This window comes from Emys orbicularis, chromosome 8 (assembly GCF_028017835.1).
Source record: "Emys orbicularis isolate rEmyOrb1 chromosome 8, rEmyOrb1.hap1, whole genome shotgun sequence".
Classification (NCBI taxonomy): Eukaryota; Metazoa; Chordata; order Testudines; family Emydidae; genus Emys; species Emys orbicularis.
Genome location: NC_088690.1, coordinates 27,270,102 through 27,282,357, shown reverse-complemented (window position 1 = coordinate 27,282,357; position 12,256 = coordinate 27,270,102).

Below are 12,256 nucleotides of genomic sequence, written 5' to 3'. Positions count from 1 at the left end.
GCAAGATTGAAGAGCCCATTATTAAATGTGTTCCCTGTGTAGGTACTTCTAGACTGTCATCAAGTCACCTTTTAACTTTCTTTTTGTTAAGCTAAATAGATTGAGCTTTTTGAGTCTGACATGTTTTCTAATCCTTCAACTGTTCTCAGAACCTTCTCCAATATTTCAACATCTTTCTTGAATTGTGGGCATCAGAACTGCACGCAGTATTCCAGTAGAGGTCAAATATGGAGGCTAAATAACCTCTCTACATCTGTTTGAGAGTCCCATATTTATGCATCCAAGGACAGTGGTGCTGGAACAATTTTCCTAGTTGGGGTGCCGAGAACCATTGAACCAACTGTAAACCCTGTATATAATGGAAAACACTTCAAGCCAGGTGGTGCAGCAGCACCCCCAGCACCTCTAGTTCCAGCACCTATGTCCAAGGATCACATTAGCTTTTGACCACAGTGTCATGCTGGGAGCTCATATTCAGCTGATTATCCACCATGATCCCCAAATCTTTTTCAGAGTCACTGCTGCCCGGGATACAGTCATCTGTCTTGTAAGCATGGCCTACATTCTTTGTTCCTAGATGTACATTAACCTTTAGCCATATTAAAAAATGTATATTGTTTGTTTGTGACCAGCTCACTGTGATGTTGCACTCCATATGTTTTATGAAAATGTGCTTATGAACGTGAATATGAGGTAACTGGAATATGCTTTATGCAAAAGGTCTCTTGTAAGGTATCATTACAAAGCTTATAATCTACTGAGTGTGTTCATCCTATTTGTATGCATGTATCATTCTTGTATCTGAAGCTAGAAATATGAAGTATAACTCTGAGGACCTATTGTAATTATGCAAAGTGTGGGCTATTAATGGTGGTGTAGAATCTTGATGGTTCCCATTGACTAGGACAATTGGTTGTGAATGGGTTTATTTACCTGCAAGCCTTCCTGTGTACGTGTAGGCCAGCCCATGGGTAATGAAGAATGAGGTCTCATAGGACATGTGACCATGTCACATGATACTGGAATCCAACTTAAATCTGGTACTTTTAAATTTAGAAGAAGGGGTGGGGACCCAGAGAGACAAAAGATTCCCGCTTTGTGCCAAAGCTATAAACAGGGGTGGAACAGAACAAAGGGGGCTGCCAGTCATGAGAAAACCCTGATTTTCCACCTAAGATGTCTGCTGGAACTAACAAGGACTGTACCACGGGAAAGGATTGGGCCCAGACTAGGAAGGAGTCTAGTCTGTGAAAGAAGCTTATTGAAACATCTCTGAGGGTGAGATTTTGCCTGTAATCAGTTTCTTAATGTATTAGGCTTGTGTGTTTTTGCTTTATTTTGCTTGGTGACTTACTTTGCTCTGTCTGTTATTACTTGAGACCACTTAAATCCTACTTTTTATACTTAATAAAATCACTTTTGTTTAGTAATGAACCCAGAGTAAGTGATTAATACCTGAGGGAGCAAACAGCTGTGCATAACTCTCTATCAGTGTTATAGAGGGCAGACAATTTATGAGTTTACCCTGTATAAGCTTTATACAGAGTAAAACGGATTTATTTGGGGTTTGGATCCCATTGGGAGCTGGGTGTCTGGGTGCTGGAGATAGGAAACCTGCTGAGCAGTTTTTAGTTTAATTCCACAGAGTTGGGGGCATGAACCAGACCTGGGTCTGTGTTGCAGCAGGCTAGCGTGTCTGGCTCAACAAGGCAGGGTTATGGAGTCCCAAGCTGGCAGGGAAAACGGGCTCAGAGGTAATCTCAGCACATCAGGTGACAGTCTCAAGGGGATCTCTGTGACTGAACCCGTCACACTCCCCAAACAATCCAAGTGGCTATGTATCAGTGACCTGTTCTCTTCATTATTTACCACTCCCCCAATTTTTGTGTCATCTGCAAACTTTATCAGTGATTTTGTTTCCTTCCAGGTCAGAAATAAAAATGTGAAATAACATAGGGCCAAGAATGTGGTTGATCCTGCAGGACCACTAGAAATATTGATCCCATGATGATGATTTCCCATTTACAATTATATTTGAATCCTATCAGTCAGCCAGCTTTTTATCCATTTAATGTGTGCTATGTTAATTTTATATCATTTTAGTTTTTAGATCAAAATGTCATGTGGTACTAAGTCAAATGCCTTACAGAAGTCTAGATATATCACACCAACACTATTACCTTTGTCAACCAAACTTGTAATCTCAAAAAAAAAATCAATTTAGTTTGGCAGGATCTATTTTCCACAAACCCAAATTGATTGCCATTAGCTATATTTCCCTCCTTTAATTCTTTATTAATTTAGCTGCTTCATTATCTTGCCTGGAATCAATGTCAGACTGAGAGGCCTATAATTATCCAGGTTATCCCATTTATCCTTGTTAAAATTCTTGCATTATAGAAAATATATTTTAGGATGATTGTAGTTTTTTTTTAACTGAAACCATTTTTCATTTCCCTTTGCTTGGGAGGCCAGCTACCTTAATTACAATGAGCCCACCTGCACAGGGTTCAGGGAGCCATAAAAGTATGGCATTAATCCATGCTTTTCTAGGCATGAACAAGTCATAATATTAAAGCCTGTTATTTTGGAACATTCCAGGGCTAGAAGCGAGTGCTGGAAATTTCCCCTTTTCAATGGTATAAAGTTCCTACTTTATAACTCTGTAGTTCATGAGACAATGAACTCTGAGGTCATGAGTTGCGACTTTTTCTATGTTTAGAAAACCTTTTCCTGATCTAGGACTGAGGGAGAGATTTTCAAAAGTGTAAATCGCATTTAGGTACCTAACTTTCATTGATTTTCTTATTGTAAGTCAATGGGAGTTGAGCACGTAACTGCCATTTATGCTTCTGAAAATCTCCCTTTGAGTCTTGTCCATCCTGAGCATTGGGCAGGTGCAAAATGGGGGTGAAGGAGGAAACAAATTCTCTAGCAGATTGTTGTTTTTTTAAAAATTGGCTGCTGATTGAGGCTGGTTTTGGGGTTGGGATGTGAGAATAAGGCAAGTAGAGAGGAATTAGTTGACAGTGTATTCTGCTCGCACTGACAGTGCTTTTTAGTACCAGTGGGTGAAAGTGATTAAATTAAATAAGAAATGGTTAAAGTGAAAGTTAGTATGGTCCAGTGGACAGGACTCAGGACTCCTACTGTGTGACCTTGGACAAGTCACATCTCCTCTCTCAGCCCTTCTACCTTTTGTCTGTCTTGGTTATTTACCTGTTCCTAGCGGGGACTCTCGGGGTGTTGTACAGTGACTAGCAGAATGGGGCTTAAATCTTGGTTACATAACACATATTCAAATAAAAAAATTGTAAGAACATTACTTGGGAACCACATTATTAATGCTTTGAAAAAATTTCACGCAATTTTTGTTGTGTTTTGTTTACTAATAAACTTCACTTTAAAGATCTCAGCTTCACCAGTCACATCTTCTGGCCTCAATATGGTGGATCATAAACTTTAAAATTGCTTTGAAAACATATGAATAACTCTCTGTTCTTCCACACTGACTGTACACCATACTGATCTATTCAGAAGAACAGTTGGCTGATGTACTAAACGAGTGTTTTTGGCCCACTGATGGCTATTATAGTTTGAGGAACGGCAGGATACGTTAAGATTTCCTTTTACTTTTTGGCAAGCCACTGCACTCCATTCATTAAGGCCAACAACTCTCTTCAGCCAAAACTCAATTAACAATAATATATTCCCTTAAATCTAGATGTGCCTGTGATGGGGTGGACTAGGCCCTGAGGCCCCCTGCTGGAGGCCTTGTGACCCTGCCACACTCCACCCCAGAAAAGGGCAGTGGAGCGGGTCCTCCAAGCTTCCTCGAGTAGCTGTGTGGGACCAGCCAATCAGAAAAAGAGGCTGCAGAGAGCAGGCAATCAGGTCTCAGCAGGCTTGTGTGAATGGAACTGCAGGGCCAGAATGAGTTCAGTCTGCTGGCAGGGATTGGGGGAGCAAGAGGTACTCCTGGCTGGCTGCAGGAGCTGAAAGGCTGGACAGAGCAGATCCTGGCGAGGACCAGGGGAGCAAGGAAGGGGTTCCTGACTGGCTGCTGGGACTAGACAAAGATAAGGGCCATTGGAAAGTGTCCCAGTGAAATAAAGTAGTTAAAGGGACTGGTTGCTACTTATAGGGCCACTGGGCCATGGCCTGGATCCCCTCCTTTCAACAGCCATTGGGGCAGTGGCTATGCCCTGAGAGACGGGAGCTTAGATAGGCCCAGGGAAGGGACTGTATTTGGAACTGTTATCCCAGAAGGGGGCTGAAGTGAGACTGACCCAGCTGAGGTCAGAGGACTAAAGGGCAGGGAGGAAGTCCAATGGGCACTACTCCACCCCAGAATAGGAATCTTTGCATGTAAGCTGGCCAGCCAGGATACTGAGATAATTCTCAGTCTAACCAACAGAGCTTGAGTCTGGAGAGGGCTACAGTGACATTGTGCCAATGGACATGGTACCATGATTGGCCCTGTTGGATTGTTGAAGGACTGAGCCTGGGGAGGACTGCAGAACATTATTGAGGGCTTTGAGATAGGCCCAGTTGGACAGTATATCCTGGAAGGGGTTTGTTTTGCACATGGACTGTGTGTGACTCAGCCAGAGGATTGAGTTACCAAAGACCTACTTGATGAGTGCTGAGGCTGAAAGGGGGCTCTGTGAGTGGAGGAAGCTGAGAAATAACTGCAGTCATGCACACACTCTACCAGGGGGCTCTCACAAGAGGTGAGTGCATCCCATACCATTTTGAAATACGCAGAGATTGCTAGGTCTCCTGTCATCTACAAACATTTATTGCTGATGTACAAACTCATATCTGTGTGCGCTTAGGAAATACAATGGAATTACTTTTGCTCACACCTTAAGCATGTTTTTACCTAGATGCCAGGCAACCACATTCAAACACTGCAAAATAGCTCCCTGGAACCACCCAGTTTTAAAATATATTCTTCTTAACACAGGTACCTAATATACACTCAGTTTCAAATGCACATGTATTGTGTCTCTTTTAGTGAATATATAAAACAATAACACATCATAAATAAGTCAAGAATTTACTATCATATGGACTACCATAGTGCAACTCTAGCTAGTCTACTCTTTTTTATTGTAGATAATTTAATATTTAGATAATTTAAATGCCCTTTAACAAAAAGAGTAAAACCATAAAAAATAAGTGTTTTCTCAGAAGGAAATGATAATTTTAGAAGAAAAGCCGAAGTTATGACAACATCAGGTCTTTTTAAGAGCTCATGACCATACTGCCTATTGGATACTATATTGAGCAGTCAGTCGTCTTTTATCGTTTCAGCTTGTGAAACATGGTTTGCATAATCAGGGGAACATCTATGAATTGCCAATCTGCATGAAACCCAAGACCCATCTCATCCAATATCCTGTCTGACAGGGGCTAGTGCCTAATACTTTAGAGAAAGGTGTCAGAATCTCACAGTAGGTAGATGTGGGACAAATCTGGTCTCCACATACATTTCATCCTGATCCCTAATAGTCAGATATTGGCTTAAGCCCTAAAGCACAAGATTCAGTATCTCTTCCAAAATTTTTGTTAATTATGATAACCCTGATATTCTCGGTATCAATATAAATATCTTATCACATTATTTAAGACACTTTTCACAGTGAACTATAGGAACATTACATTGCATACTAGACACTAGGGATGTAAATACCGTTTAAAAAGTTAACCGTTTCAATGATTAAAAGTATGTTGTCTAAACGGTTAACAGTTTAAGCGGCTGGGGCCCAGCTGGCCGGCGTGGCCGGGGCTGGAGCCGCTCCAGCCGGGCGCCACGGTTGGGCCCGCTCTGGCCGGGTGGCACTACTCTGGCTGTGTGTCGCGGCTGGGCCTGCTCTGGCCGCTGGGGTTAACGGTTAAGGCAGTTAACCGGTAAGACAATGCTTACAAGTTAACTGGTTAACCTTTTCCATCCCTACTAGACACTTACTTAAGATTTTAAGAGAGCAATACAGCGGTGCACAGACAATCCAGGAAGTTTTTGGAAAGTGTAGGGGACAATTTCCTGGTGCAAGTGCTGGAGGAACCAACTAGGGGCAGAGCTTTTCTTGACCTGCTGCTCACAAACAGGGAAGAATTAGTAGGGGAAGCAAAAGTGGATGGGAACCTGGGAGGCAGTGACCATGAGATGGTCGAGTTCAGGATCCTGACTCAAGGAAGAAAGGAGAGCAGCAGAATACGGACCCTGGACTTCAGAAAAGCAGACTTTGACTCCCTCAGGGAACTGATGGGCAGGATCCCCTGGGAGAATAACATGAAGGGCAAAGGGGTCCAGGAGAGCTGGCTGTATTTTAAAGAATCCTTATTGCAGTTGCAGGAACAAACCATCCCGATGTGTAGAAAGAATAGTAAATATGGCAGGCGACCAGCTTGGCTAAACAGTGAAATCCTTGCTGATCTTAAACGCAAAAAAGAAGCTTACAAGAAGTGGAAGATTGGACAAATGACCAGGGAGGAGTATAAAAATATTGCTCAGGCATGCAGGAGTGAAATCAGGAAGGCCAAATCACACTTGGAGTTGCAGCTAGCAAGAGATGTTAAGAGTAACAAGAAGGGTTTCTTCAGGTATGTTAGCAACAAGAAGAAAGTCAAGGAAAGTGTGGGCCCCTTACTGAATGAGGGAGGCAACCTAGTGACCGAGGATGTGGAAAAAGCTAATGTACTCAATGATTTTTTTGCCTCTGTCTTCACAAACAAGGTCAGCTCCCAGACTGCTGCACTGGGCAGCACAATATGGGGAGAAGGTGACCAGCCCTCTGTGGAGAAAGAAGTGGTTCGGGACTATTTAGAAAAACTGGACGTGCACAAGTCCATGGGGCCGAATGCGCTGCATCCGAGGATGCTAAAGGAGTTGGCGGATGAGATTGCAGAGCCATTAGCCATTATTTTTGAAAACTCATGGTGATCGGGGGAGGTCCCGGATGACTGGAAAAAGGCTAATGTAGAGCCCATCTTTAAAAAAGGGAAGAAGGAGGATCCGGGGAACTACAGGCCAGTCAGCCTCACCTCAGTCCCTGGAAAAATCATGGAGCAGGTCCTCAAGGAATCAATTATGAAACACTTAGAGGAGAGGAAAGTGATCAGGAACAGTCAGCATGGATTCACCAAGGGGAAGTCGTGCCTGACTAACCTAATTGCCTTCTATGATGAGATAACTGGCTCTGTGGACGAGGGGAAAGCAGTGGATGTGTTATTCCTTGACTTTAGCAAAGCTTTTGATACAGTCTCCCACAGTATTCTTGCTGCCAAGTTAAAGAAGTATGGGCTGGATGAATGGACTGTAAGGTGGATAGAAAGCTGGCTAGATCGTCGGGCTCAACGGGTAGTGATCAATGGCTCCATGTCTAGTTGGCAGCCAGTTTCAAGCGGAGTGCCCCAAGGGTCGGTCCTGGGGCCGGTTTTGTTTAATATCTTTATTAATGATCTGGAGGATGGTGTGGACTGCACTCTCAGCAAGTTTGCCGATGACACTAAACTAGGAGGCATGGTAGATACACTAGAGGGTAGGGATCGGATACAGAGGGACCTAGACAAATTAGAGGATTGGGCCAAAAGAAACCTGATGAGGTTCAACAAGGACAAGTGCAGAGTCCTGCACTTAGGACGGAAGAATCCCATGCACAGCTACAGACTAGGGACCGAACGGCTAGGTAGCAGTTCTGCAGAAAAAGACCTTGGGGTCACAGTGGATGAGAAGCTGGATATGAGTCAACAGTGTGCTCTTGTTGCCAAGAAGGCTAACGCATTTTGGGCTGTATAAGTAGGGGCATTGCCAGCAGATCGAGGGACGTGATCGTTCCCCTTTATTCGACATTGGTGAGGCCTCATCTGGAGTACTGTGTCCAGTTTTGGGCCCCACACTACAAGAAGGATGTGGAAAAATTGGAAAGAGTCCAGCGGAGGGCAACAAAAATGATTAGGGGTCTGGAGCGCATGACTTATGAGGAGAGGCTGAGGGAACTGGGATTGTTTAGTCTCCAGAAGAGAAGAATGAGGGGGGATTTGATAGCAGCCTTCAACTACCTGAAGGGGGTTTCCAAAGAGGATGGAACTCGGCTGTTCTCAATGGTGGCAGATGACAGAACAAGGAGCAATGGTCTCAAGTTGCAGTGGGGGAGGTCTAGATTGGATATTAGGAAACACTATTTCACTAGGAGGGTGGTGAAGCACTGGAATGCATTACCTAGGGAGGTGGTGGAGTCTCCTTCCTTGGAGGTTTTTAAGGCCCGGCTTGACAAAGCCCTGGCTGGGATGATTTAGTTGGGAATTGGTCCTGCTTTGAGCAGGGGGTTGGACTAGATGACCTCCTGAGGTCCCTTCCAACCCTGATATTCTATATTCTATGATTCAATTTATACTCATGACATTTCAAGCTGGGCTACTGTTGGATTCTTGCTCTTCTTCCCACTCTTTTCAGTACTGCTGCCTGTTTGAAGTCATGCAGGGATGGAAGCCTTCCTGCCCTCACCTCCAAAACCACAATCAGTTTTGTAAGCCCTGTACATTATCAGTTATTTTGTGGAACAGATGCTTTCAACAGAGCTGGGAAGACTTATTTAAACCAAAACCCAATCCTTTCTCCTTGTAAACCACGACTCTGTCATTCCAAATGTTTTATCTTCAAAATGCTATAGAAGACTCCTTTTCCAACATTATTTGAAGTACACATCTAGAATGTAGTAATGCACATTCAGTACAGTTCATCCACTTTCCCTGAGAAGTATTTACTGTTACTTTAAGACAACTATGCCTGAATCCATGAGTTCTTGCAATGTTGCTAATATATAGTAGATGTGCAAGGGGAGGTCATGCATGAGAATAAATAAGATTAGACGTTGACCCACTCCTCTTCATTGAGTGGTAGTAAGTCTGATTATCTTTTCTCTGATGTCCAAATGCACATAGTAAAAAAGGGATGAGAATTTGCATGTTTAAAGAGACATGTGGAAGCATGAGCATCATGTTACTGAGATGCTTTATTCAGCTTTCTGCTTTTAGACTTGCCTCCTGTTGCTAGGCAGTAGTTTGTGAGCTCTGGAGCAGTGCTCATTAATGTCCTCCCTTATCCTGTCCTCTCTTATCCTGCTTATCCTTTTTAACCTTCTGCGCATACATGCAATGCTCCACACCTGCACCATACAAGCTCACACCTTGCTGTATAACAGGGGTTCTCAAACTGGGGGTCGGGACTCCTGAGGGGGTCGCGAGGTTATTACATGGGGGGTCGCAAGCTGTCAACCTCCACCCAAACCCCGCTTTGCCTCCAGCATTGATAATGGTGTTAAATATATTAAAATGTGTTTTTAATTTATAAGGGGGGGTCACACTCAGAGGCTTGCTATGTGAAAGTCACCAGTAAAAAAGTTTGAGAGCTACTGCTGTATAAAATATGCTTCTTGGTCACTACAAAAGATTTCTCTTTACATGCACAGTCATACCATAGATGGATTTACATGAATGTCTGTATATTCATTCTTTCATACTTCACAGCAATTGAGAGCAAAGGCCACATGAACTTTATGCATCAGCACACACTGCTAGCTCTAATTTTCTCCCTGCAGAACTATTTTCTATCAAATTTCACTTAAGCTGGAGAGATGATGTGAGCAGATGGTTGTAACTGCCCACTGCAATAGGGATATAGCATACAGACATAAGTGTATGCACCAATCAGTATACCATGATATTCCTGAAAATAACGTCAGATGCAATAAGGTGTCAAGATTATTTTACAATAGTTTTTGTAGCCTAGCCAAGATTTCAGGCTATTATGTCAGTAGTGCCTAAAGGCAGCGGTAGGTCAGGACCCCACTGAGCTGGTTTCTATACAGACACAGTAAATAACAGTCTCCACGTCCAGTAGCTTCCAGTCTAATGGAATTATAGAATATGCCAAGATTTTCAGGAGTGATTGGTGATTTGGGGTATCTCAAATTTTGGGTGCCCAATGTAAGACACGTTGACAGGGGTCTAAATTTCCAGAGGTGGGTGATAAGTTAAATCTGAAAATTAAGGCCTTTTAAGGGGTTTCGAATTGGGCACACAGAATCACTATTCATTTTTTAAAATCTTGGCCATCAACTCCTATTTAGTTCATTTCTTTCTTTTGGGATTTTACATTGCAGAAATGCAGGGCCGGCTCTGGCTTTTTGGCCGCCCCAAGGAAAAAAAAAAAAACCACACATGGGGCGGCCAGAACGGCAAAGCAAAAAAAAAAAAAAAAAACCCTGCGGCGCGGCCGGAGCGCGGGTGCAGGGGGACCGGCTGGGGGGGAGGGGGAGGGAACGGGTGGGAGAGAGAGAGAAGGGGGCAGCCAGGGCTACAGCAGGGGCACTGCCACGCGGTCCCTCCCGCTGCGCCGCCTCCTGCCGCCTGCCGCGAGGGCTCCGCTCTGGTCGGCGGGGAGGGAAGGAAGAGGACTGCCCTGCAGGGCGCTCTCGTTCTCCGCCCCACCACCCCCTACAGGGCGGCCGGAGCGGAACAAGAACAAAAACAAACAAACAAACAAAAAAAGCGGCCGTGCCGCCCTAAGATTGGGCAGAATGCCGCCTCCAACAATCTGCTGCCCCAAGCACCAGCTTGCTCAGCTGGTGCATGGAGCTGGCCCTGCAGAAATGTTAAATAAACCCAGAGTAGTCTGACAGACCACAAAGAAAACATAGTGTACAGTGTTTGCACAAAGTAAGTAAAACCCCCAGTTGTCTGGTCACCTTCTGTGCCTCCTCGTGGCAGGGCATGGTGCTGCAGCCATTCTGCCTCTGTTTCCCCAATAGAGTTTCCAGATCACTCTGATGCCTTATGGCTCAGCCCCCTGGCCAAGTCACTACAAAAATTCCATCAACCCTAACCCGTTACGGAGAAGCAGAAACTAAAGTTACAGTTCCAAAACACATACAAAATAAAGAAGTATTTATCCTAGTTTGGTTTATTTCTGAGCCCCTCTGAAGTTAATTGTCCTCCCAACCTCTGGAAGCCCTTGAGAAACTCAGGTAGTCCAATCTCATGGCTGCTTTTCTTTTATGGAGGCTCTGACTGAATGATGTCTCCCTTTCTCAGCACCTTCCAACAGGTTTGAAACTCACTATCTGTATAGCAGTCAGAGCTGATTGAACTGTGGTGAGCACATTAACCCTTTCCAACACTATGGGGTTTGCATATGCCATCACAGCCTCTCCAAGTTAATTTAAATTCTCAATGTACGCCTGCTACTAAACTTTTTTAAGACTCATTAAAGCTGTGTGTGTTTCTTGGAGACTATATTTTAGTGCTTACTTTGGGAATCAGATAGCAAACATGCCCAGTGTATACAGCAACAAAAAGGAAGAAGTTATTCCAGTCCTTATGGGCAATAGTCAGAAAAGTAATGAGAAAAAAGCAGAATGACAAAGTTTAATATGCATCTTATTATTTCCACTTGTTTTGGTCATCTGTTTTGCTGACACTCCTTTGAAGGGAGTATTGTGGTTTAAAGGCATCATAGAAGAAATGTGTTTTAAATGAGCAACTCAAAGGAAGGGTTGAAGGAGACCTAATGGACCACATCAGAGAAGGAATTCCAAGTGTAGGTGCTAAGTGGGAAGGAATGAAGATAAGAATGGGAGAAGGAACTAAAGGATGTGTTTCATAGTGTGACTATAGATACCTAAACTGTCAATTTCAGGTCTGCATCCTAACTTTCCTAAACGCTGAGATTCAGATCCAAAGATTTGTTTCTGAACCACCTCAACTATTATTTCAAAAGATACAGACATATAATTCTGGCAGCAGAAGCAACCACTGTAGTTATGGTTGAAATATAATTTCTGTTATAGCCTCCCTTATTCAGATATCCCCAGCTTTCTCAATAATTCTTTTTGGACCTCCACATTTTATTCATGGTTTTGCCAACATTTTTTGGCCATTTTCAGTAAAATCCATTTAGCCATTCTTGAGCTCTGAAAGTGTTTTAAAAATTGCATTCATGCCATTAAGTCCCCCACAACCAGAAATTTTGTGCATGCATAACTAATTTTCTTCAGACTTGGTTTGTTTTTCACCTCTCAATACAAATTAGTTAAGCCAGGTTTGACGCATGTATGCACTGTGCTGTTACCTGTTAGGCCAATATTATAGATCATAAGAACATAAGAATGCCATACTGGGTCAGACCAATGGTCCATCTAGTTCAGGATCCTGACGTCCAACAGTGATCCATCCAGGTACTTCAAAGGGA